The sequence below is a fragment of the Manacus vitellinus genome, unplaced genomic scaffold (assembly GCF_001715985.3).
Source record: "Manacus vitellinus isolate BGI_N305 unplaced genomic scaffold, ASM171598v3 scaffold_20_pilon, whole genome shotgun sequence".
In the NCBI taxonomy this organism is placed as follows: Eukaryota; Metazoa; Chordata; class Aves; order Passeriformes; family Pipridae; genus Manacus; species Manacus vitellinus.
The window spans coordinates 1,511,126-1,536,976 of NW_021939471.1; the positions used below are offsets into that span (position 1 = coordinate 1,511,126).

Genomic DNA, 25,851 nt, shown 5'->3' on the forward strand with positions numbered 1-25,851 from the left:
GCTCCCTCTCCCAGCTTGCTGAACTAAGTAACTGTGGAGTAGTAACTCTAATAACTTAGCTGGGTTCAACAAATTCCTGTGAGTAGCTGGACTGACAGCTTGTGGGGGGGCAGCCCCAGTAGGAGACAGTGTGCTTATGATGCATGGGGAGTAGCAGCTGGAGAGCTACCCATGTGTTTTCTTTTGTAGGCAGTATAGGAAGCTTTGTGTTTTATTTTTTTTTTTTTAATCTTCCTTGCCGTTTAAATCCAACTCTCTATTTAGAGCAAGTGTTTGCAGTTCAGCCTTTGGAAGTGCTTGTGGTCAGAGCCATGAGCAGCACCTGCAGGCAGACACTTCAGCTAATAGTTGGTTCCTCTCTGTTTCTGTGGCAATTTGGGAAGGGAGATTAAAAGACTTGTGAAAACTGGTGGGGATGAGTGGGTGAATCGAAAATGAAATGGATTGGTCCAACCTGTATTGTAGACAGAGCTCTTTCAGGGCTTTGCCCTTGTTGGGAAAGGATTCCATGTGCCAGGTGACAGTCAAGGGCATTTGCCTCTGCCATAGACCAGGGGGGTTTCACAGCTGGATGAGTCATTTAATTTCTTGTTGGCAGGTTAGGAATTTTTCCTGTAGTTTGTACCCTTTCTTGTTACCAGGTCTTCTCTGCAGACTTAGACTTGACTTGCCCCTGTGCAGGAGGTGAGATGCTTCCTGGCAGCAACTGCATAGTTCATGTGTGCAGGCATGAGCAGTTGTCCTGAAAAGTCTGATACAGTCACATGGGGTTCTTTGGTTTCACTGTCTGACCAGATGTTGCCAGTGATTTGTTAAAGATGTTCTGAGTGCTTAACAACCTATTTTATTTTTTAGACAGTTGCAGTCACTTGAAGTGAAGGATCAGAAATATCTGAAATGTGTTCCTTATCCAGTCTTTCATCTAGCTAAATGATAGCATGACAGTAGACCAACCTCTCCAGCCATTTAGATACTCTTGCTACACAGAGACTCAAGTTTGTTTTCAGAACCTGGTGAGGGTTTTGCCTTTCACTCTGGCTCAGCTTTCTGAGTCACTTAGTGATGTTTTATTATATTTTCTTCTTGGTAGGGAGTCTCATCATTGGAAGCTCAAATGGTTGCTCCCTTTTGTGTGACAAGTACAGTCTGTCCCACCAGAGGGTGGATGGACCTGAACTCCACATGTCCCACTACAGTTCTGGAAAATTCCACAGCAATGGTATAATGTGTCATTGGGAGCTATTGTGTGGTTTCCTGGTAAGATTTAGCTCTAAGCTGGAGCTTGTACCTGTAAAATAATACGCTTTTGTTGAGATGTAATATGCTGCATCAAGGTGTGTGCAGGTGTGATTTCAAGACAGAGAAAAAGCAGTGAATCTCCAAATACTTTATGATAGGAACAGAGATCTCATGCAAAGTGAGTTAAGAGCAAAAGGTTCAGCAAAGTAAATGAAACTTTCTGGTGGGCATCTTATAACTGTCTGCAGAACTGTAGTGTTTTCATGTCTCAGTTGCTTTCAGAGGGGCTGAAAACATATGACTTTGGCTAATGGTACTTTTTAAGAAGTGTATTGCAGCAGCTCCTGTGTTAATGGCAGAATTGTGAACTCTGCTCCAAGCAACTGAGGATCAGCTGTGAGGTGTTTGCATTAGTGTTGGTGGGTAATGAGGCATAATGTCGTACCAGCTGCTCCCCATGCTGTACCATACCCGGGTGTGCTCTCAAATCAATCCTAGTGCTGCATCTTTCTGTTGAAATAATTCCTTACCAGAGGACCTGCAGTAGTTGTTTACCTTCTGCATCGAAATGTTTCACCTTTTTCTTTTTGGATTGTTCTCTTTATTGTTTTTTTTTTTTCTATGGTGTCTCCCTGCTCCACTCCCCTCTTTCCCACAGTGTTGGTTCTTAGGTCCTGTTGAATAGCCACATGTCCTGTCATTTCCACAGGCTGAGAAACAAGGTACATGGCTGGGTGCTCCTGGAAAGAGAGGTCAGAGAGTAATAAGTGATGCACATTAGCCTAAACATGCCAGACAGCTGGACACCCAAAGAGGATGTTCATGATGTTGTGATGTTTTAACCTAACTATTACAGGGTCTAATTAAGTTTATATTGGTGTCAACCAGTTTCTATTTTATCTGCATTTGAAGAGGACTTTTCCCCTTCAAACATTGCATCTAGTTCTTGATCTTTAAATCACTTACCTGAGACTGTTTAAAGACTTACCTAAAACTGTTGACATTGCCAGATGTAGTACATGCTGGCAAACAAGTTGGGTTTATTTGGGGGGGTTGTGGTTTTTTTTTTTTTTTTTTTTTTTTTTTTTTTTTAATAAATCAGGCCAGCCTGATATTTAGACTTCAAGGGTGGGGAGAGGAAGGCAGTGAGACATCTGTGCTTTTAATCCCCTTATCATTGTTTTAATGGCAGTGGGAGCTAGATGAAGAGTCAGGTTTGCAGGGAGGACTAGTGAAAATTTGTGTGCATGACTGGGTTTTTGCTGGGCTTAGCTGTGCACTGTGGCACAACTAGTTTTACTTGTGCACATACCATGTGGGTGTGTGTTGGCCAAGACAAGCTCCTAACAGAAAACCAGGCCAGTTCCAAAGCTGGCAGCAGCAGTGACAGGAAGTCTCCCTTCCTGTACAGTGGAAGCAGGCTCAGCAGTGTGCGGCAGATGCTGCCCACTGGGTGACAGATGTGTTTAAAATCAGTTGTAAAACTGGATTTGGGATTTTCCAAATTAAGTTGAAAAAGGACTAATGCTATTTAACAGTCTGTGTGCTTTAAGAGAGAACTATATTCCTGAGGCACTGAATTTCTGTCAAAGAATAAAAACAAAGGCTTGGAGTTCTGCTCTCAGGAATGGTACACTGAATTACACCTGGATCACGGAAAGTCTGGGTCTAGTCCTTGTTTTGTGTATGAACTTCATGTGGGTGACTGTATGTAGCTAGTGAAATGGCATATGCTGTATGATGTCTGAAAGTTAGTGAGTTACTTTGGTTGTGTTTCAGACCCTACCTTGGAGGTCATGTAGGTGCCAGCATAGATTAGGCTGCAGCAGCACTGCTTTGCTTTTTTTAAAAAATGTTTTGGTTTTGGAGGCATACGCTGCAGGTACGGGGAGAGGGCCAGGCAAACATCAGTGTCTGTAATTTCTATGAACTGAGAGTTGAAACAGTTTGTACTGGTACACTTTGAGGTGTTGTCTCAAATAACACCTAAAGTGAAATCAAGCTTCATAAACAGTAACATGCTGGGAAGACCATTTGGAGGTGTAAACAGTGCCTGAAAAGCAGGGCATGTGCTGTAGGGAGTGCACTTCTCACAGCCAGGAGACAAGGTGGAATGGTGGTATGGCACTGTGCCACTAGCTCTGTTTATTTTTTCTTTTCAGACATCTGTTGTTCCTTTTAAATATTTTAATTGTGTACTTCTAAAATATCGTTTTGATCATTTGGCAGTAAGTGGAAATAAGATGCTATAATATATTGTGGCTGCCTGAATGGCTGAGAGTAGCTGTGCCCATGGAAAATGATGGAAGGATCAAGAAATGACTGCTAAGTAGGATATCCCAGCTGTCCCAGGCACTGAGATTGTAGTGTGTGATAGTTAGAGGCAAAAACCCTCTGTGTTTTAGAAAAGCACAGAACAAAAAGATGTAGCACTTAAATGTGTAAAATATAAGGTAAATACATGCACTTCTAAGAAATATCTTATTTTTCTCATATTGATTTTCATTTGAGAGTAGAAAGGAGAGCTGTGGTCAGGTTCCCAGTTCTGCCGTGATTACTCTGAGGAATATCCACTTCTTCCTGCTGTGTTGTCTGGGTGGAGTGCCCTGCTTTGTCTACATCTATTGCCAACCTGATAGAGATGCCATAAAAAAGACAGTTTAGGAGAAGTTATAGCCATCTCAGCCACTATACCATTGTACTGATTTTTTTTTTCCTTTAAGCTGGTGAGGTTTGCTACTGTATAATGTACTGAAAATTCTCACAGGAAAAAAACCCTACCAAAGTACTGATGTCCTTTCTAGTTTCAAAACACTCATTTGGGGTAGAGGGCAAGGCAGTTGTCAAGCATCTGTTTGTAGTGAATTAAGTAGCATCAAAAACAAAGTAAGAACAACAGAAGGAGTGAATAAAATACCTTTCCCCAGAAGACTGCTATCTGCAAAGGAAGCTCCTTTAATAGTTTGAATGTAGAATCTCCTACTAAAACTGTGATATGTTTGATAAAAGAAATTGCGTGATTTCCATTGGGAAAACTTGAGATCTAAGGAACAATTATTGCCAGGGACAGTATAAAAAGTAGAAAACAGATCCTGAAAACTCTAAGCATGTTTGGCTTTTGCATGCAAACAGCAGGCTAAAGGAGAGCTGCAGATCATGTTCTTTGCTGCATCTGATCTGCACAACACTGAAATGGTTGGACATGTTTTCAGAGTTTGTCATGTTGTTATAGGAGCTAATTTAGAAAAAAATCTGAAACATTTATGTCTGATGGACAAGTGTCAAAACTTGTTTCCACTGAACTACTTGCACATTGTTTGCAAGCAGTTTGAAATCCAAAAATCTCAGTCTTTTATATCTGGTCAAAGCAAAACAATCAACCTCGAAAGTTAAGGAGGCTTGAGTCAAAATAGATTTTTGCTGGTTTTATCTAATACATTTTTCCAAGACTTTACCTGTTGTAATGTGCAGACAAGACATAACTGAAAAAGAGTTTATTCCCATGGTAGTTTTTTTGTATCTGGATAAAATTAGATTTATCAAAAAAATTCATTCTCCTCTATTTGCTTAAAAGTTTTAAATATATAAATATACAGTAAGCCTAAAAAGAGATAATATTTTTATGACAGCTGCTGAGACAGCTCCATTAATTAGCCATTTTGGTTACACCAAGAAAGTACTGAGATATTTGATTTTCTTTTTCCCCATGACCTTTGCAGAAAAAGGCCATGGTGCACTTTTTCAAAAGGACACTTGCAAGCACAGAAATTGTTTTTAATATAATAACCAGACTTATGCCCTTTTTTTGGCCGTATGTTGTTGGAAGAGAACATGGAAGGTTATATTATTGTGAAACGGACCACAATATGAAAATACTTTATTTCCCCTTGCAACATGCAGTTTGAATGAATAATTCTAGTTATTCTGGTTGTTTTTCCTTAGCTGTTGTCTGGTGTTGAATATAATCTATCTTTTGGAAGTTGCACATGCAATTTATAGGCTCTTCTTCTTCCTGTTATAAAGCATAATTTGTGAGTGTGAGTGTGTGCTTTCCTGCAATATTAGGTGACTTGGAAGTCTAGTTTCTTGGTATGGAGCATCTACTGTAGTAGATGGGCAAGGCTCTGGAAACACATGGTGAGAGGTATTTGCAGTGAGCGAATGAATTCCAAAGACGTTTTTTGTTGTTTTAAATACCTTAATATGATTAAATGTCACCAGTACCACATTTTTTAACTGGAAGATTGCTGCTTTGGTGAGCTTTAAACTTTTGTCAAAGTATTATCAAGAAAAATTGAAATCTTTTGTTTGTGAGCTGAAGAATAGAATTTCCCACAAAACCCCAGAAGAAAAGCAGATTTAACTTATAATTTTTCACAAAAGCTGCATAATTCTTCCACCAGTATTACACATCATCAGAGAGCTGTTAGAAGTTTATTTGATTACAGGATTAGCCAGACCATAACCACCTTTTCACTTCTATTTTCCTTGCTGTTGCTGCAGGAGGGAGCTGCCTTCCCTGTACTTTGTGCAGGATGCTCTTCTGTGCCAGTGGGGCACTGGCACGGCCACGGGCCAGGCCTGCTCCTGCTGCCCATGGCCAGAGTGACTCCATGCTGACCCACAGTGCCATGGAAGTGGAAGGCTTGGGGTCCCCACCCCGGGTTTCAGGACAGTTTTCCCTGGCCCAAGTGAAGATGTATTTGGTAGCTGTCCAAAAGCTGCTGCTGTGTGTTCAGCTGGACAGTTGTGGTGTCTCTTCGCCTGTAAAATCACAGTGATTTTCCAGGCATCTAAGAAGGGAGAAGCAGGAAGGATATCCAGCTAGTGGTTTTGCAGAGAAGCAGCTAGTACTGTTTTTTAAGATATGTGTGTGTGTGTATATATATGTATGTATGTTACCTCCTGGGTCATCCAAGCTAGGTACATGCAAGGAGAAGACCCTCTCTATGCAGCAAAATGTAGCCTATTTTTCCTTCTTGATTGCAGAAATGTCTTAGATTTTGCTTGATGAATTACAGGTGATCAGAGAATGCAGTTTATAAGACCCAGTTCTAGGTCCTGTTTTGGATACAACTAGTCTTGTTACTCTGTTCTCAGGGCACTGAATATTAGAAGGTTTACTTTTTTTTTTTGAGGGGTGATTAGGAATTTGCATTCTGTGGTCTGTACATGCTCCTGTGTTTTTGAAAATCTCTCACCTGAAGCTAAGAAGTATAAAGAATTAGTGTAACACATCCCTTGTCTTGGAAAGCAAGAGTAATTTTATCAATTTATTTTCTAATCTGACGAGAAAATAAATCCTTTACTGAAACGAATTCCATATGTGCCATGTTTAGCAAACCTTCTCTAAAGAAATCCTTGTTATAGGAGTTTACTGAATAATTCAGATGATTCAGAGGTTGACAGGGATAAAATATATAGGTGAATATTTTGAGTGGAACCAGAATTGGTGTGAATGGTGAAAGCAAAGCTGTCCATTCACACCATCGAAGTCAACACTGGATAGATAAGATGATGAAAATTATTTTCTTGTAAAGGTAAAACATGTGGAAATGAATAAACCCCCAGCTACCACTGGTTCTTTTTTATTTATTTTTTAATTCTTCAAGGAAAGGACAAATGAAAACATTCCCTGACGGGGATGGCAAGGTTGTTCTCTTTGCTTGTCTTGTTTACCTGGTTTAATATTTCATTTGTTGGGAAGTTGTGCTTTGGTTCTGTGCCTTGTCTTAAGGGTAGTACTTGCTGAGTAAATGTGAACTAAAGAAAACACACTGGCTGTGACCACACAGCCAAGTCTTGTGTGCTGAATGTGTGCTGTGGTTGTGCTTGCCCACAGCACCACTTAGTTCTGCTGCAGTGATGTTAGACCTGCCATGCTATCACGATGGCATCCTCTGCTCTGCCTAGGCCAGATAACTCACCTGTGCTTGACAAGATCTATCCACAGTGCTCAAGTGACTTGCAGGTAAGCTTTCTCTTACTGGAGATATTCTGGCTTTTGGTTCAGCCTTTACCAAATGCTCTCTCCTTAGGGCAGAATTACTCAGTTCTTCAGTTCAGTTACCATTACTGCTGGCATATTTGCCTTTGATCTGGAGGCAGTGCAAAATAGGCCTTAGCCTTAAAGACATCATCAACTCAATGTACCCCTGTATGTAACCATGACTGCATTGCAGTGGATTGCTGTTTGTTAATGACTGTGTGGTGATTTGCTCTGTTGAATGTTCTTTCTTCCATGGTCAAGTGCAGAAGGGGTCTATGTGAGATAATTATAGCTGTGCCACGTTGTCTGTAGGGTTTTAGCACAGACATTTTGTCTCTCTAGTGCACACATCCCATGTCTGCTTGAGGGCCATGGATGGCACGACTGTTTTGCAGTCAGCTGACAGGGAAAGGAATCTTTGTATTGAACTGTGAGTGTTTTATATCTTGAGTTTTGTACTGTGGAACAGTTGAGATGTCAGTGCTAAGCAGAGAGCAGAAATCATGGAGTTCTTGTTTGTTCAGTGGTGATGGTACCCCTCTACTGTTGCTGCCCTTGGCTTTCATCTTCCTCAGACTTCTGGAAGCAGTAGGAAAAAAAAGCATTGACCAGGGTGACAGTAACTGGCCTTATGCCAGCACACTGCTACAGTTAAATGGTGCAGGGGAAAGGTACTCTAAGGATTGCAAGGAGACAGTGGGAAGTCAGAGGAATAGGTGCAGAACAACTTACTGAGTATGGAAACCTGAAGGAGAAATTCTGTAACGCTGGAGTTTGTCCAGCTGGACGATGATAGTTGCTTGAGCACTGAGACAGCTCATTTTAACACTGACATTAACTGGTGTAAACGCCCATATTGGGGTTACTGACAGCACATGTGCTTCCTGATGTGTCCCACGTTTTTATGCAGGGGCCATATATTCTACAGTGTTCCTGAGTTCAGTGTGTCTGGGTAAGATCCCACTTTTAGCACGTGAAGGGAGGAAGTGGGAAAAATCCTTAGACTTGGACAGAAGAACATGTATTTGTTTTCTCTATATAGTTTTCACATAATTTAGCACCCTAAAGATTGTTGCCTGAGTATCCTAGAGGGTGTCTGCCTCAATCTGTCTTGGCCAAAGGTGTCCAGCTACCCACAGCTAGTGTATGTCTCACTAATGTTACTCAAGAAGACCTATGGAGGAACAATAGTAGGAACTGATTTGTCTGCATTGCTGAGAGATTGCAAAATGCTGCACAGTAAATTGCGAGGGGTGAAAGGGAGGACAGCCTGAAACATAAAACTAGTATAATGCAGACAGAAGCTGAAAATTGGGTATGATAGGACTTACCAGTAAGAGAGGGTAAATTGCTTTCTGGAAAACTGTGTGCTCACTGTATGTAGTGGAGAAAAGCTACAGCTGCGAGTGTGGAAGGGGACAGTGACACTGCAGAGCTAAGTCAAGTTTCCTGCAACTCCTGTGTGTTCTGGGCTCTTTTCAGGAGGGTCAGAACGAGCTGCTGGAGACAAAGAGGTTTACCAGAGGTGAGCAGCAGAACTGGATTCCTGGCTCAAATGTCCAGCAACCAGATGGTCAGCAGGGAAGTTTCTGGACTCAGCCTCTGCAAATTAAGGTGCCTGTACCTAAATTTAGGGGCTGGTGTTGCACCTAGGAAATGATTTATGCTTGCAGTGTGCTCTTGCAGCTTGTGCCTTTGTGAACCACATGCAGGTGATTCAGCCTGTGGTTTGACATTGATGCATATGAGGAGTCTGCAGGCATTAGGCTTTGCATAGAAAGGGTTTGGCATCTGATTAAGTCCTTTTCTTGTTGTGCTGTCCTCTGCATTGCTCTGTTAATGATCTTATTGGTGCTTTTTGAAACCTGCAATTATAGTGAGCTCTGTGATTGATGGGTAGCAGCATTAAAGGATTAAACAGTTGAACTAAATATTTTGTGATCCTTGAAGTGTCAACATCAGCATGCATCGGCACACTGCTGATTAGCTCGATTCAGTCTTTGGCAGATAACACAAGGCGTTTTCCTGAGCTGGTGTGCACTTCAGCCACTGCAGAGGGAATCAGTGTCAAAGTTACTGTGACGGGATTAAAAAACCAGAAATCTCCTTGATAGTGGGACCATGGCTCCGTGCTTTGCAGGTATAAATGGACATGGCATGAAGGCTCAAATCAGTTGTGCTCTTGGTTTCATCTTGGAGTGGAAGGTGATCAGTCTGATTCAGTAGCAGTCTTGTGCTTGTAGGAGACAGTGCTCAGAAAATGCTTGTAGAACCTACTATAATTGAATAAGATGTTTAGTTTTTAATATATTTGCTCTTTAGATGTTTGTGTCCTGGCTGCCTCTCCTTTTCCATGTGCTTTCCTTTCCTATCTCTCTTAAAAAAAAAAAAGTTTGTGTAATTTCTCTGTGTAAATATGTACATGCAGATACAAATGTACATACATGCACACCCAAATACTGAGGATCAGAAGTTGTGCAGCTTTCATAAACCCTCTGCTCTCTTTTATGAATCCTGAATATAATGACTCCAAGTGGCCTCTGCCTGTGTGGTTAGGTTAACGTTGACAGACACTTTCTCTGTCTCAAACCAACACATGGTCTAGAGTTTTGACAAGCGTATTCTAACTTATTTCATGCTGCAGCTGTACTTGCTCACTCTCAAGTGCTTTCCTTGTATCTTTTGAAAAAAATCCCAGGCTGTCAAAGACATTATTCCAGAACCAAAAAGTGTCAGTGGAAATGTTGCATGGGATCCCTTCGTCGTACCTGTGCTCGGTACGGCTTGGGTTTGCAAATGGTTATGTGGTCAGACCCACTTTGGTTAACAGGGCTGCTGAAGTGATGAAGGACTACATTCTGGAATCACAGCTTGCTATGTCAGTGCCCAGTTTCCTTTTTTTGCTCATAGGAATAGTTGCCACAGCGGTCAGCTTAGGGCTGTGGGAGCACTTTTCTGAGTATCTGCTTTGAGTGACCAGTCCCCTATTAAATCAAATCCCTCCACTCTGAAAACCTCTTGAACCTCTGAAAATCTCTGTCTTGAAAAAAAAGCTGGGGATGAATTATATATGTAGCAATTTGAAATGTACCAAGACAAGCTCTTTGCTCAGCACCTGTAATTACAATCAGTGTTCCAATCCCAGATAGAGGGTTTTAAAGATCACATTCAAAGCTACTCATTAATTGTGTTACTGTCAGCCCTATTAATAAAGGAAAAAGTTCATTCTTCCTTGACTGGGATACAAATACAATAGAGATAATGTCACTTCCCAGGGAAGAATTATTTAAAACTAGAGAGATGCTGTGCCTACTAATTAGAAGTTAATAAATCTGTAAAAAATGGGATTTCTAAGCCAGATTTGAGTGAGTTTGCCATTGTTAGTTGTGACTGAGGTCTCTTGGTAAGGCATACAGAAAGCCCTGCTATGTGTCCTTGCCTTCCCCAGTTAACCTTTAGAGTGGGTAGTGCTGTTAATGTGCTGTTTCTGGGATGCCACTCTCGTTCATACAGGACCTAGGAGGCCACCAAAGACGTAGTATTTATATATTTTATTCAGAATTTAAACACCCTGTTTATTTTAAAAGTTTTTTAGATGAGTTCCAAGTTCTGTGCACTTTCACATGTGTTTCTAGTATGGCTGTAGAAATAGATTGAGTGCTAGTCAGCCCTTGCAGCTCAGACAGTGCCTCTTTTGTCATGTTACAGCACAGAATGTTACTCAGATTCTTAATACACTTGACCTCAGTTCCATCTACATGATGTATCACAGACTGAAAAAGCTGTTAAAGGAACCTTTTAACATTGCCGAGGCAAATGGCTCACTTCAGGAAATACTGGAATAAAGGGTGTTTGTGCAGTCTTTGTGGCAGCCTTCTGCCTACATATTACAAAGCAGTCTTTAATTATGGGATCACATTATTACTTGTTTCCACAGAACTCCCGCCTCATTAAGTGCATGGTGTGGATGTTGCTCCATTTGGGAACTGCTACTCAGTGTTTCTGCTTTTCTCCTGTATTTTCAGTGCATGTCTTCATTCTTCTTGCTTTTTGCAAACTATGTAAGACTGCTCTGAAAATACTGACTTCTCCATTTCAGCCATTGTTAAAATTATCTTGCTGTGTCACGTGTTTAGGAATTTATATTTCTGAAGCCTGCAGTGAAATGGAGGTGCACTTTTACTCTGGAGGTGGAAAAAACTTCCAGTGTCCAAGTAACCCTACTCATAGGTGTCCAGTGGAAGCTGTTCAGGTTCTCCGTGGGATCATCAGCACTCTGCTCTGACCCTCTGGGAGCAGTTTGGGCACCAAGATGGGGGTAGGACACCTGGGCAGAGGCTGGGAAAGAAACAGTTTTCTTTCCTGGGATGTTCCACTTTGGCTCTAAGGCCATCCTCCTCACACCTGCACACTCCACTGCTTATCCCCAGTTCTGGTTTTATTACATTCCTTTGAATTGTGGTGCCAGAGGGAGCTGTCCCACTGATACCTTCTTCTTCCCTGGAGTTGCTTTAATTTCTTTAAGAGTGAGGAGCAACATATTTTTTTCAAAAGATACAAGGTCATATGATTAAAACCTGTGCATCAGGAAGCTGGAGTTCAAACTGCACAGAAGAGTTAATTCTTTAACTTTTTCATGTCTAGAATGGCAGAGCCTTTTTACTTTATTCAAGATTCATATTTATCAAATCAGCCTACTTGAGTGTTTAAAGCTTAGATTGCAACAAATTGAATTGATTCATTATTTAATTAAGAAATAAGCTTTCCCAAAGTAATCCTTCATGTGTGGGACACTTAGAAACTCCAGAACTCTCATTGGTTTCTGATATGAATGCCTTAAATTGAACTTGATTTTCAAAAGGAGTGCCGCTTGGCTGCTGGGTTTTTTCATCTCTTTATTACTGACGCTTTGCGTTATATCTCTGATTTGCAGGTTGTTGAAAGAAGCTGCCTATGGTGGTATTTAAGGAGGTTTTTTTAAACTATTAGCCCCTAACTAGTGCTGCTTGTGGACTTTCCAAAATTGTGTAGCTGCTGCGAGCCTTGTTTGACAAGCACCCTTAGCATCAGCTGAGGCTGTGTGGTGAATGTCATCTGAATTGAGGTCTGTACCTGTTTCCAAAGACTTTATTGGGAACTTGCAGTAAATAACATAATTTCTCTGTGCCTCAGTTACCCTTCTGTACTGCAGTAACTAATCCTTGACTGTATTGTAGAGGAATTGGGAAGGCAAAGGTTGTAGACTGGGAGGTGTTTGGCCACTGAAGTAGTAAGAGCCTGTAAGACAGAGGGACACTTCCTTTAATACTTCCTCTTGAAAAGCTGTGATAGGCAGGGCTGCATAGGTAATGTGGTTGTCAGGTGGTGGTCAGTGGCGAAGCTCTAAATTGCATTGTGGGCTCAGGACCAGATGTTGCAAGAGTAACAGGAGAAACATTCAAGGACTTGTTTTGGGAGAGAAGGGAAAGATTGTAGTGTAGATTCTCTGGCAGGAAAAGAAAGCAGAGATACTTTTCAAGCGTATTCTCATCACTGTGGAGAAGAGAATAACTCAAATTATGGTTTCCTGAGACAAATGTCCAAGATGGATCCTTAGCTCCTGTGAATCAGTGGCATTTCTTGGCATTTTGGTAGAGCTGTGCTGGTCTGTCCCACCTAGGAGTCAGGCTTTTGAGTATGAAATCTCATGGAAGAAGAAAAAAGTTTCAGGCAATTCTTTTACTCACAGGAAGCTTTCAACCATGTTAACTCTTAACAGTGTTGATGCCAATAAACTGAAAATTTGTAAGAGCAGATAAGAAAAGGATGTGTTTTAATTCTGCTTGTAACTGTGTAGATTCTGGATAAACTTCCTGGAAATCAGAATTGCAATGAGGAAGACATTGCCTATGAATGACAGGAAAACAATTCAGAATTTGGAGGTTCATACCAGCAGAAGTACCTTGTCACGAGGATAAAGGATTTACTTGAATAAGAGCAGTGGTGGAGCATCAGGGGTTTTCATTGCATATTTTCTTGTGGTGTTGGTACCCTTGAAGTGTTTTGAGTTGCACCTTTGAATATGTGTTTAAGCATTAAAAGAAATGTGTAACAGGATCAGTCAGAGAACTAAACAGAAACTTTGAGGTTCTGTTACTGCAGAAATACTGACAGTGCACAGTGTACTTTTGGTGTGAATTCCTGTCCCTGAAACTGGGAGATTAAGGTTGAAAAGGGTATGTGCTCCTGGAAAACTAGGCTCTCAGCTTCCTTTAAAGGTGTTGAATGTGTATCTGCTCCTTTTTGTACAGCAGGGAAGGTACCCCACAGATCTGTTACATTACTGCCACTTAACTCTGTTATGTATGGCTCAATCTAAAATATTCTGGAATTATTAGAACTCATTAAACTTTCTATTTCACTACATGTGGTAAGAGAGGCTTTCAAAAGTACCACAACAGATGAGGAAAGATCTTAGGCCAGTTAGAGATGCAGTGAGGTTTGAAAAACCTGACTTTTTTAAAAAATGGAGGATTATTCTGTTCTTCTTCCACACAGACTGTATGAGCAGGCTGCTGTACCAGTAGGCTTCAAATATGAACCTCAGTTCAAAATGTGAGTTAACTTAGTTCAGGGCCAAGGCCCCAGAGTACATCCACAGCTCCTGCTGCTCAGCTTCATCACATGCAGGCAGGTGATCAGCCAAAGTCTTGGACCATGCGTTATCTGCAGTGGGCAGGTCAAAGAAAGGTGAATGCACAAGGTTGGAAGATGTTGCAGGAGGTAAAATGCAGACCTTGGTTGTGGAGGCAGGTTTCCTGAGATACGTCCATCCTGTTTACCTGGTTCTTTTTGACTGGCCAGTGAAGGTAATGTACAGATTGAGAAGGTTCCTAATTTAGTTAGATGAACCTAAATCTCCTTTGCAAGTCTTTCAGACATGTTGAACAACTGCTGGCTTTATACTTTGGAGGATTATCTCCTCTGCTAAGGCATGTCTGTGTGTCAGACAACAGTTAATAGTATGAAGTTGATAGCTCTGACAGAAGAGCTCTGGAAAACTGCTGTGGAAGCTGGATATCCAGTTGTTCACTTTGCTTTTACTGTGGAGTGTGACTAGCTCCACCTAAGAGTCAGCACAGCAGAGAGGAATGTGGGCTTGCACTGCAGCAATGGTGTATACCTGGGCTCAACCTGGGGGGACTCAGCTAAGATGTTGGTGGATGAAACTCTGTGTGGAAGTATTTTTGCTGCCTCTTTAGCACTTTGAATCAGTGAGTTTCATGGCATTGATTTTTGGATGACTTAGAACCTAATGGAATACTTGTAAACTCTCTCAGATCAGTGCTTTCTTGTGGTTAGTCACATAAAATATTGCAAAGAAGTGAGCCTCAGGCTGACCCCTCTGAGCACTCATCCAACCCCCTGGAGAGTGCAGCAAGCACGCGTTGTCCTTTTCCAGTGTTTGATAAACTGTAACAGAAAACTAGATCAGACCAGTTTGACTTGGTTGGTCCTTTACAGAAGTAGATCTCCTGATTTTGGTCATTTAACTGTCTTTCAGATATTTATAATTAATTCACAATTTGTTTTGGGAATCTGAGTTAGCCTGACAGGTCTCTAGTTCTCTGTGTGGTTATCATCCTCCTTCCTTTTTATGCTGGTTGGTGGTTCTCTGCTTGCCTCCAGGCAGTGCATTAGGACTTCCCTCATCTCCTGTGAGTTCACAGTGTCAGTGGTTTCATTCATTAGTGTGTGGTTGTTTTGGGTTGTTGGTTTTTTTTTTTTTTTTTTTTTTTTAAGAATAAAACATGTCCCAGCTTTGTTTTCCCATAGATTACTTTTTGTTTGTAGCTTTACTCCATCTCCAGCACTTGTAGGTTTTCTGCACTTCTTTGGCCTCCCACAAAGCCCTGCTGACCTGTGTGGTGTTGCTTAAAATCTTTTTTTCCTTCAAGATTCACTATCCTTCATCTGCTCTACTTGTTTGTTCCTTATATTTGAATAGTCGGTGTTGTCATTCCATGATCACCATTACCCAATCTATCTCCCGCCTTCAGGTTTCCAAACAGTTCCTCCCTTTTAGCCAAACCAGCTCCATCTTCTGAAGTGAACTATACCCAGGGTGTTGGAAGGTGTGTCCAGCTGTGCCAGCGAATATTTTGGACAGGCACAGCTGTCTTCATAGCACATGCCCATCTCTTGGGGTAGGTGTGTGCTGAAAGATGGAAAATACTGGGCAACTTTATTTTCCTATTGGATATTACTGGAAAGCAGTTAGTGAAGGACCAGAGCTGCCAGTGTGACTCCTTGCAGGAGCACAGACTTCACATAAAAGCTGCCAGTGTTAGCAAATGCCACTGCAGTTTCAGGAAAGGGGTAGATAATTTTGTTCAGTATAGGCTTTAAAGACAGCTCCTGGTTTTATTAGCCAGCAAGTATTCAGAAGTCAAAATGCCAACATGTAGCAGTTCTAATCTCATTTTCTCTGAGTCAAACAGTTGGCATGGTACTTTATTAGTAGTCTTTTCCTAAATGTGTCCTGGATGTTCACCACAGGCTGCATGAATCAGGGCTGTGATTTGGAAAATCTTGCTATTCCTAAGGCAGAGTTAACTGAGCATAACTAGCAGGAAAGTAAATAGCTGTCTGATTGGGGTTTCATGGCCATTTTATCTTACTAGCAACAAGTCTGCTCCTCTTTTAGCATGCCCAAAGATAGCAGGATGAGTCTGGAGTCTCTAGAGAGTAAACATTGTGGACCAGGATGTAAAGATGCTGGAAGTTCTGCTTGCTGGAGGCGCCAGTGTTGTGTGCATGTCCATTGTTTGCTCATCAGAAGCTTGAGAAAAGGAATCCTGCTGGTACAACCCCTACTCATCTCTTGCTTTGGATATGGACTGGGAACTCCTTGGAGATTGGGAGGTGCTGAATGGGGTTTTGCTCAAGAGGGGAATATTATGTATGAATTGTTAGATGGTTGTATTTTGCTGACCATTACTAAGAGTGTCTGAAATTTGGTATGGAGTGCAAGGCCCCCATGTTTCCAGACTTCAGGGGGAATTCCATCAACCCCAGCTGCCTTGCCTCCAATGGGGAGGCCTGGAGACACCCCATCTATAACGCTGCTGTCTCCTTTGAGAATGCACACAGGATCACTCTCGAGGAGAAAAGGCAACGCAGAAAGAACCGTGTATTGCAGAATACACCATCTAAGGAGTCTTTCTGCTGTGCCTTTTGCAATCAGACATGTCTGTCACGTATTGGCCTCATCAGCCACCAGTGTGCCTGTAGCAAAGGTGGATAGAGCCTTCCCAAATCTTCCTTCTCGAAGCCCAGCCATGACTAAGAGTGTCTGGACAAGTAGCATCTTCCTAAAGAATGACGAATCTTTGGTGCATGACTCTGTACCTGGGGGTGGGGCCTTAGACAAATCTCCTTTAGCAAGTCTAACCAGCTTAGAGCTGATTTCCTTCTCAGACATCTGGAATTAACCAAAGGTAATAGGGACCACGCCTGGCCAGTGTATTGTAGGAACTGACTTTTCATTTTCTGGTATTGGAAGGAAAGAAGATATAGTTGAGCTTGACTTTTCTTCTGCAGTTCTCCTGGTTACATCTCCATCTTTATCCTCAGTTATGACAGCAGTGTTCAATAGGGACTCAAGTCTTTCTGTGCTTTCAGCAAGTTGCCCCATGCTTAAAAGCAGGGGGTAGGGATGGGATCCTTGCTTTTTGCTCATGATTCAAGCACTGCTTCCTGTTAACTTTGTCAAGACACTAAATCTGCCTTTCTCTGCCTTTCTGTGAAATAAAATGCTTCATTTGTATAAAATCAGACTCCCATTGCTTTCAGTGACAACCCCTATGCTCGTGGATACTGTGAGACATAGCAAAGTTCACTAAAACTACAGAGTATTCCTGCTAGCATTTATCTTCTCCCCATCCTTCCCCTGTCAAGCAATGAATATCTTAAATAGCTTTATTGAGCTGTGAGTTTTGTCACTCACATTCTGGCAGAAATTAATTCTGAGAGTGGGTTCATGCTGATTAAGGATGATAGACTGGAAAATGGTCCATTTGCAGGCTGTTGGCTTGAAGCTGGGAGGGGAATTCTGTCCTCCCTCCTTCTTGGGCAATTCAGTGCAATTTGTAAATGCTGATGATTTGTACTTTATAGGTGCTTCTCCCTTGCCTGGCCTTTCCCAGGATTTGCAAAGCAGTAATTAATCCTCATTTATGCTGTTGTGATGATATTATACTCATTGTAAGGTGTGGTTAGTAACTCCAGCACAAAGTAGTTAAGGACTTGCCCCAGGTCCTGCAGTAAAACAGCTGGAGCACCAGAGAATTCTCCTCTGACTACTCAGTATCACTTCCCTGTTGCAGCTTTTCTGTGGTACATGATACTGCATTACCTGATTTTCAGTTTATAGGTCCCATCAGTCTGGTCTGCAGCTTGTTAGCACATCATTTTTTACTGTGTGGTGTAACTGTGGGATTCCTGGAAAAAAGGAAGCTTTTGGTAAATTAAGTCATACTATCCTCGTTTTTGCTGACTCCTTGTGCTTTTGGTTGTTGCTGTTACCATATTTTGTAATTTTTGGCAAATTATTCCCAGTGAATCTAGATATATGAAAGGTCTTTTGCCTACAGGTCATCTTCTTTCTGCAAAGGAAAGGGTTTAATTGTTTCTGTGAAACTCTGATCCTGACAGATACCATCAGGGTAGCCTGTGCTTCAGTGCAGTCAGCTTTTCCGTGGATCTCCACTTTATGAGAACAGGCATTCTGAAGACCCATGCTCTTCAGTAAGACATGGGCTGACACATAAGATGGGATATAAGCTATGATGGCAAGAAAGATTCTAGTCACTTGAGAGTTTGGTATAACTTTGCACATATTACTAAACGCAGGGAAGGAAAGCATTTTGTTAATCACATTGCAATTCATGGATTTTTAATTAATTTAGTGAAATGAAAACCTTTTCACTTTAATAGCTGCCACTAACTGAGAGCTTTTGTTTTGTTTCAGATTGTGAAAACCTGAAATAAAGTATCCTGTGACTGACAACGTGACAAGGACACTGCAAGGTGGGTCTTCTGTTTTCATTGGTCTTGTATCAGTCATGCCAGGGCTCTGGAAATGCTGTGCATCTTGACTTTACTTGGATGGATTGCCTAATGAATCCCTGGGGCTTGTTCAAACAAACCCAGATAGTTTGACAGGACTCCTCCTATGTTTGCATGTACATGGGTTATGTATTTTGATGGTGTTTTAAACAAAGAGAATACGTACATTTTCTGGGCCATACAGTGGAGGCACAGAGGTAGAAACTGAAGTGAAAATAAAAATGCGTTGGGTTTTTTGCCAATGTTTTTGTGCAGGTGTCTTGTTTTCTGTGGGAAGTATCCGATTGGCATTGTGAGCTGAGCTCTCCAAAAGCTGCTGAGTACAGGCACTGCAAGTTGAATCTACGACGTGGCAGTTTTTTCTTCTCACACTTCAAATTTAGGGTTCACGGTTGCCAAGAATGTTCTCTGCAACATGTGCTGATTACTTGTCTGTCAGTCACCACATGCTCACCTTGCTTGAGGATTTGTTGCTCTCTTTTGTTGAAATTTTTTATTGAGGTTGTTTATGGAATATGTGAATATGCAACACAGCACAGATGCAAAGAAATGCTGATCCCTGAATCTTCCACTTGCACCCTGGCATTATCTGTTCAGAGGAGGGTTTGTGTAATGGGTGCAGACAGCTTTTGGTTATCTGAACAGCTCAAGTGAAAAACAGTGCAAAAAGAGCTGGTAAATAACACTTCTGCTTTATCCAGTGGTTATTGTCTAGTGACACTGCACAGTCATGATGAAGTAAGATTTTGTTCTGAGGTTTGTTTTTTTTCTTTTATGTAGTTGGTTCTTGTCTGTCTTCTTTTCTAGGGTGGAGAATGGAGTAAAAACTGGGATGTGTTGCCTGTATCTGTGTGCTGGGGGCAGTTTCTTTTGGCCACAACATTGCTGCTCTTACTGCAGCCTCTCATTTCTCTCTTGGAGGTCATAGCTCTTTTTATCTTTGTGTGAAGATGTAAGTCTTTCTGGAGTACATGTCCACAGCAGGAGTAAGCAGTATTTCATTGTGGAGAGCAGCAGTCTCTCTGCTGAGTATTTCAGAGTGCATTTTGTCACCAGCTCTGAAATGCTATGTTATAACTGTGTCAGGCTGCAGTGCAGATGTAATGCTTGTATTTCTCAAGATGTTAAAAAGAATTCCAATAATCATGTAAGCCTTGTCTGGTGTGTACTTGTGGAAGGCAGGGAGAGAAACAGGCGAGGTGTGAATATTTTTATCAGCAAGACTCCAGTTGTCATCATTCTTGAATGGAAGCTACCATGGGCCCTGCTCTTGGTATTAATACATGTCCAGTGAGAAAAGGTCTAGCTTTGGTTTCAGTGAGTACAGGGTGCTTCTTTTAGCTGCTCCTTGTCAGCCTCTGCATGCCATTGAATGTGATTCATTAGGCAAAAAGTTAAATGGTCAGGAAGAGACAGGTCTTTCAAAGCTGTAATGAGGCCAAATCCAATAACTTTAATGGGAAGGAGTGATTTAGGGATCTGAGCTAAAAGTGTAGACAAAGCTGTTTGGTGGGTGCTCTTTGCAAAGGACAACAGGGAAGTTGAGGGGAGTTGATTCTGCACTTTAATTCACTGGTGCAGGTCTGAGCTTAAATAGTCTTGGTGGCAGATGTTGAGTGTGCTGTCTGTTCTTACCAAGAACTTACCACAGCAGTGTAACTGGGAAATTCAGTGCAGGCTGTGAGCTGCAGGCTGAAAGGAGTAGGTAAGGTCCTGTCTGCCCTTAGAAATAAGTAGTAATCCAATTCTCTCAGTACTCAGAATATTGGTACTTTCAGCTGCCTTTGAGCTGCTCACAATTTATCGCTAGAAGTTGTATTCTTGCATAAATGGAGAACAGAATACCTTCTTGCAATACATAATGGTTGTCTAAATGTCATTTTAGTAAGCTGATCAGACTTACAGTACAGGCTGCAGGAGCAGTCCTGGACCAAGGCTGAATAAATGTCTCCAACCTTTTGAATTTTAATAGTTCTTGTTCTTCTGTTCTCTTTCCATCTTCTCCACGTGACTCTAAGGGCATATCCAGATCATGGTCAGCTCTCCTTTTTATCTTGATAGTCTTCCTTATAACCCTCTCTTAGCCTTGTACACAATTCACAGAAAAGCTCTTCACCCATTTATTGGTCTCTCTGTTGCATCACTTTCTGGACTGCCCCGAATCACATCCTTGCTCATCACAGGGCAGTTGTGGTATCTTGCACAAAGGAATGAGACTGTTTGTCTCAGGCTCGTCTCTGCAAGCTCAGGCATGTGTTGAACCTAAATGTTACCTAATTTTTCACAGTTGCAGGGCAATTCAAACTAAATCCTCAAAAGAAAGTATCAAATGTAAGAACAACCGCTGTGTTTTACTGAGAAGCTAGGGGGGGAAAAAAGCAACAAAAAGATGGTTTTACATCTTATCAGAATATTTCACTGGAACAGCATGAGTTTATGTAATGGTTCCCAAGCCTGTACTAATTCATAGTGTATTTCCATGTGGCATGAACAAAATAATGGAGAGAATTTTATCAGAAGCCCAAAGACCTGCATTGCCTAACTAACATTAGGCCCTTGTTTGTCGTTACTGCTTGCAGGCAGTGTGCACACCCTGCTCTCCTCCTGCAGAGAGCAGAGACTGTAGATGAGCATCTCAGGAGGGCTGTGAGGGTCACATGTGGTTGAGCCATTGTCTGAAGAACCTTTCTTTCCGTTGAATCTAAAAAAAGCTTTCGGTTTTTGGACATGTCTTTTCTCTGTCAAATGTGAGCTGGTGTTTTTAGAAGCCCTGTAAACAGACAAAACTAGCTGAGCATTTTCATTTACATAGTTAAAAGGTAAAAGAACTGTGATCACCACTTACACAGTGGAGTCTTTTGTGCTTCCATCTTTAAAATTGCAGCTCTTTTGGTCTCTTTCTCTTGTAAAAGTGATCTGCTGCACCCCAGAAAATAAACAATTGTAGTAAGGCACCTGATCTCTTGGAGAAATCCAAGTGTCATTGCACCAGGGTGTCCTGGTTCTCTAGTTCCCAGTGTCAGATTGTGTGGCTCAGGTTGTTTTGCGACTCTGCTTACATTATATACACCATTACCATTCTCTCTTACTCCACTGCCTGGAACAGCAAGTGCAGAGGGATTCAGCAGTGCACAGAGCTCCCACAGCAGAGGTACCAGAGTACCCTGGATGTGGTATGGGGCAGTGAGGACTGTCCAAATGGCCAAACAACAAGGATATTATCCCTAGGCCCACTCATTTCTCTGTAACAGGTTTTCTGTATGATATTCTTCTCTTTGTGCTAAAGTAAAAGAGAAAACCAGAACTTGGTCTCCTGTTGACATCACATCCAACATCCTTTGATTTGATACTCAGGGAGAGAGTCATGTGAAGCAGAAGCTATTTAGACTAAGCCTTGGCTGTTCATGTTGAAGTTATAAGTAACTTGAGGTTACCCCAAAAAACCCACTCGTATTGGTGTTTCAAGTTCTCCTCTTGTAAGAAGGAGCCCTCCAGTGTGTGGGGCAGTGAGAGGGAGAGTTTCTCCATCCAGAGTTCTCCTGTGGTGTTTGTCTCCAGCAGGTGCTCTCTCAGGATGTGCAGCGCACTGCCTTGCACACTCAGTGGGCAATCCTGTTCGCCCTGGGCAGTGGGAGGACTGCAGTCTGGCCACTGTGCTGAAGAGGTAGAAAAATACATGTCCTAGGCTGCATCCAGCACTTCAGGATGGAGGCCATTAAACTGTGACATGACCCAGCCCTGGCTTATGGACTGACAGTGCACCTTGCGGGCCTGTGTGATGCTCCCTCTGTTCATATGTGGAAAAGCAGGAAGGGTACTGGCATGACTTCTTCCTCCCAGAGGATAGGATGGGGACTAGGGAAGCCTGTCTGCCCTAAGTTCTGTGTTAGGGAGGAAGTACAGCAGGAGATGCTGAATGAAGTTGGTGGCCGTAGTATCTTGTCCAGAGGTGCAGACAAACCAGCTGGCACCCACGTGACTCTGATCAGCTCTGCTGGCCCTGGTGAGTCTAACAGACCACATTTGTCATTGGTCTGGCTCTGCTGAAGTCAGCACAAGTATGCCAAAATTGCACAGCAGCAAAATTGGGTTGTTGATTTAGTTCTCTCTCAGGTGCATCTGGACATTTGGGCTACATGTCCAAACCCCACTTGCTCAAATAAATCAAAGCCTGAGATTATGAATATACAGAAATAGGTGCTCTTTTAAGGGCCACTTTATTTTTCATTCTCTGAGATTATAGATAATGTATAAAGATGCAGAGTTAAAAAAGCGTTGGTTTTCTGAGCAAATGCCTGAATTAATGTTCTACCAAATACCAGATGTGAAACCCAGAGGCAGGGCCAGCAAAGTCTTTATTGAGGAAGTATCTGAGGAAGCTGCTCTTATTGACAACAGCAGCTCCCGAGTGTAAATGTTTGTGGGATGTCTTTGAATGACTAATTCCATTGCCAGCAGTGTCTTAAAAAAAAAAAAAAGTCAAATGGAAGGAACAGGTCGTACACAACTTTTTTTAAAAAGGAAACAACATATTGTAGAACTGCAAGCGTCTGCTTCTGCTTAATGCTCAGTCTTCAAACATTCTGAGATGCCATTAATTTCTGTGGAATAAGTTGCTATACCCTCCAATAGTCTCTTAAAATACTCTTTTTTATTTTTAGCCATATTTTAGTAATTCAGTGGGTTAAAAACATAATCCTTATTGCCTCCTGCATACCGTACCAAGAGGCTGGAAGGCAAAAGGATAATAACAACTTTGATTAGATCCTTCTCCACGACAACAAGTAGGAGTTTTGCTCTTGACTTCAATGGGAGTAGGAGCCAGACCCTTTCTTTGTGATGTGCAGCAGTGATGTCTTCTGAGACAGTGTTAAAGCAGCAATGTTATGCCCTTTATTTCTAACCTGAAAAGTTCAACTTAAGTAAGATAAGTCTCTTTGGAGACAAAGAATATCTTCTATGAGATTATCTGATACAGCAGGAAAAATAGGTAAGTTTGCAGGTGAGTGGTGAAGACCTGGATGAAAGTTTCTATTCCTGAAAGCTTTTCTTGGTGTGTGTTTTTTCTCTCTGTCCCCCCAGGTTTAGGAGATGTTATCTTTACATGCAAGGTTTGCTTCATGGACAGCCTTTGAAAATACTGGCTGCAGTGCCTTTACATCTTGAATATCTTGTGTTATTGGTGGGGAGAAAGCATTTCAGTGTGTAGCACTCAAAATTAGAAGCTTTTCTGTTACTTACAGTCCCAGCTCATATCCTGTTCATAGATTTTTATCTCCATTTCTTATGTCCTTGGAGGTTTCTGGAGGCATTACCACTTAACAGGTGATAGGCCAAAAGTCTCCTTTCTTCCATAAAGTCACTTATGGCTTTCTTCCCACTGTTACCAGGAACAACAGAACAGGGGTTAAAGCAATTTGATCTGATAGGGCAGTGTGAACTCACTGAAGCTCTGCCTAAGGGGAATGTCAGATTTTCCATGTGGACAGGTCTGTAAGGGAAAAGGGAAAACAGGTTACAGTCATAGGCAGAATTGGTTATTTTTCTTCCAGCTCTTAGCTGCTGCAGACATAAACATGCCTCATTATCTAAAGGCATTACAGTATCTCCTTTAGTGTTGCTTCTCAGCTTGGAAGCATATAGGATTAATGGAAACTATTCACCAAATTCTTGATTTTTTCAGGCTTTGAAAGGTGGATTGTTGCATTCAGTTCATTTGTCTGAGCAATGTATAAAGACAGGAGTTACTAATTTTAAAACTTTCATGTGAAACCCCACTGGTTTTGCTTGGAACTGATTTCCCTTTTTACTGTTATAATCATCTGCTTATTTTACTGTATGAATGAAACACTTAACACTTTTAAGAACACAAAAATCATACATCTTCTGTTACATCTCCTCTGGTTATTTGTGTGTAGCTGAAATAACTTTGTAAGGTTTATAGTTCCTAGGCTGTTAAGGCTGGTGTGAGACCTACACAAAGCCTTGGTCACTGAGGCTCGGGCAGCCGTGAGTGAGGGGAGGTCCAGGGAGTGGGAGCTGTCTACACAGGGGGATTCCTGAGTCCAGGACCACCCAAGCAACCCAGAAGCCCTCAGCAGCCAGTCGGACAAGGAGGAGGCAGTGCTGGGAGTGACCTCTTCAGCATCTCACAAATGACTTGGACGCAGGACTGGAAGGGACACTGAGCAAGTTTGCAGATGACACAAAACTGGGAGGAGCTGTTGACTCCCTCGAAGGCAGGGAGGCCCTGCAGAGAGACCTCAACAAATTAGAGGGCTGGGCAATCACCAACCATGGGAAGTTCAACAAGGGGAAGGGCCGGATTCTGCATCTGGGATGGGGCAATCCCAGATGTATGGACAGACTGGGGAACGAGGTGCTGGAAAGCAGTGCCAAGGAAGGGACCTGGGGGTCCTGGTCAATGGCCAGTTGGCCCTGAGTCAGCAGTGCCCTGGCAGCCAGGAGGGCCAACCATGTCCTGGGGGGCATCAGGCAAAGCATCGCCAGCTGGTCGAGGGAGGGGATTGTCCTGCTCTGCTCTGACCTGGGGCAGCCTCACCTGGAATATTGTGGCACTTCTGGGCACTGAAATATAAAAAAGATGTTGAGCCATTAGAGAGCATCCAAAGGAGGGCAACGAAGATGGTGATGGGCCTTGAGGGGAAGCCATGTGAGGAGCGGCTGAGGGCACTTGGTCTGTTCAGCTGGAGAAGAGGAGACTGAGGGGAGACCTCACTGCAGTTACAACTTCCTTGTGAGGGGAAGAGGAGGGGCAGGCACTGATCTCTGCTCTGTGGTGACCAGTGACAAGACCTGAGGGAATGGCCTGAAGTTGTGTCAGGGGAGGTTAGGTGGATATGGAAAGAAGTTCTTTGGATAGAGGTTGGTTGGAGCACAGGAAGAGGCTCCCCAGGGAGGGTGGTTGGGCACAGCATATCTCCCCAGGGAGGTGGTCACAGCACCAAGTCTGACAGAGTTCAAGAAGCATTTGGATGACACTCTCAGGCACAGGGTGTGACTCTTGGGGCTGGTCCTGGGCAGGGCTGAGGGTTGGACTTGATGATCCTTGTGGGTCCCTTCCAAGCCAGCATATTCTGTGATTCTCTGAAATCCTGTCATCTCTGTGCTTCCAGGAATGCAGTTTGATTCAGTATGGGAAATGCATAGGAGTTGAGAGAGCTGGGCATGAATGGAACCCTGACCAAAAAAGAGGAAAATACTCTTTTAGTAGTCCATATTTAGCCACTGTTGGCACAGGGGGCTGTTTATGCTGTGCTGTTGTTCTCCATCACATGAGTTTGTAATCCAAATGCTGTAAAACATGGCTCTCTGCATTGCTGGACACTGACATAAATGCACTTTTCTCACACTTTGATGCTGTAGTGGTGGTTGCTTTGAGCTGAGGCCTCCAAAGGCCCCTCTTATGAATAAGAGTCAAGGGGAATTGTGTGGAATTGTGTGGCCGAAAATGTGAAAACCTCAATCCTCACTTTTTAAGTGCAGTCCTAGGA

At 42.4% G+C, this 25,851-nt stretch overlaps 1 protein-coding gene across 3 annotated transcripts in view; it reads left to right on the top strand.

Moving 5' to 3' along the window:
* The window catches only part of MAP2 (microtubule associated protein 2), a 220,986-nt gene that overhangs the window by 23,802 nt on the left and 171,333 nt on the right, over nt 1-25,851 (top strand). For all 3 annotated transcript variants that reach the window (XM_018071768.2, XM_018071773.2, XM_029959492.1), the window contains one exon: nt 18,240-18,298. The gene's annotated coding sequence lies outside the window, so the exon portion shown is untranslated. The remainder of the gene's footprint in view (nt 1-18,239; nt 18,299-25,851) is intronic.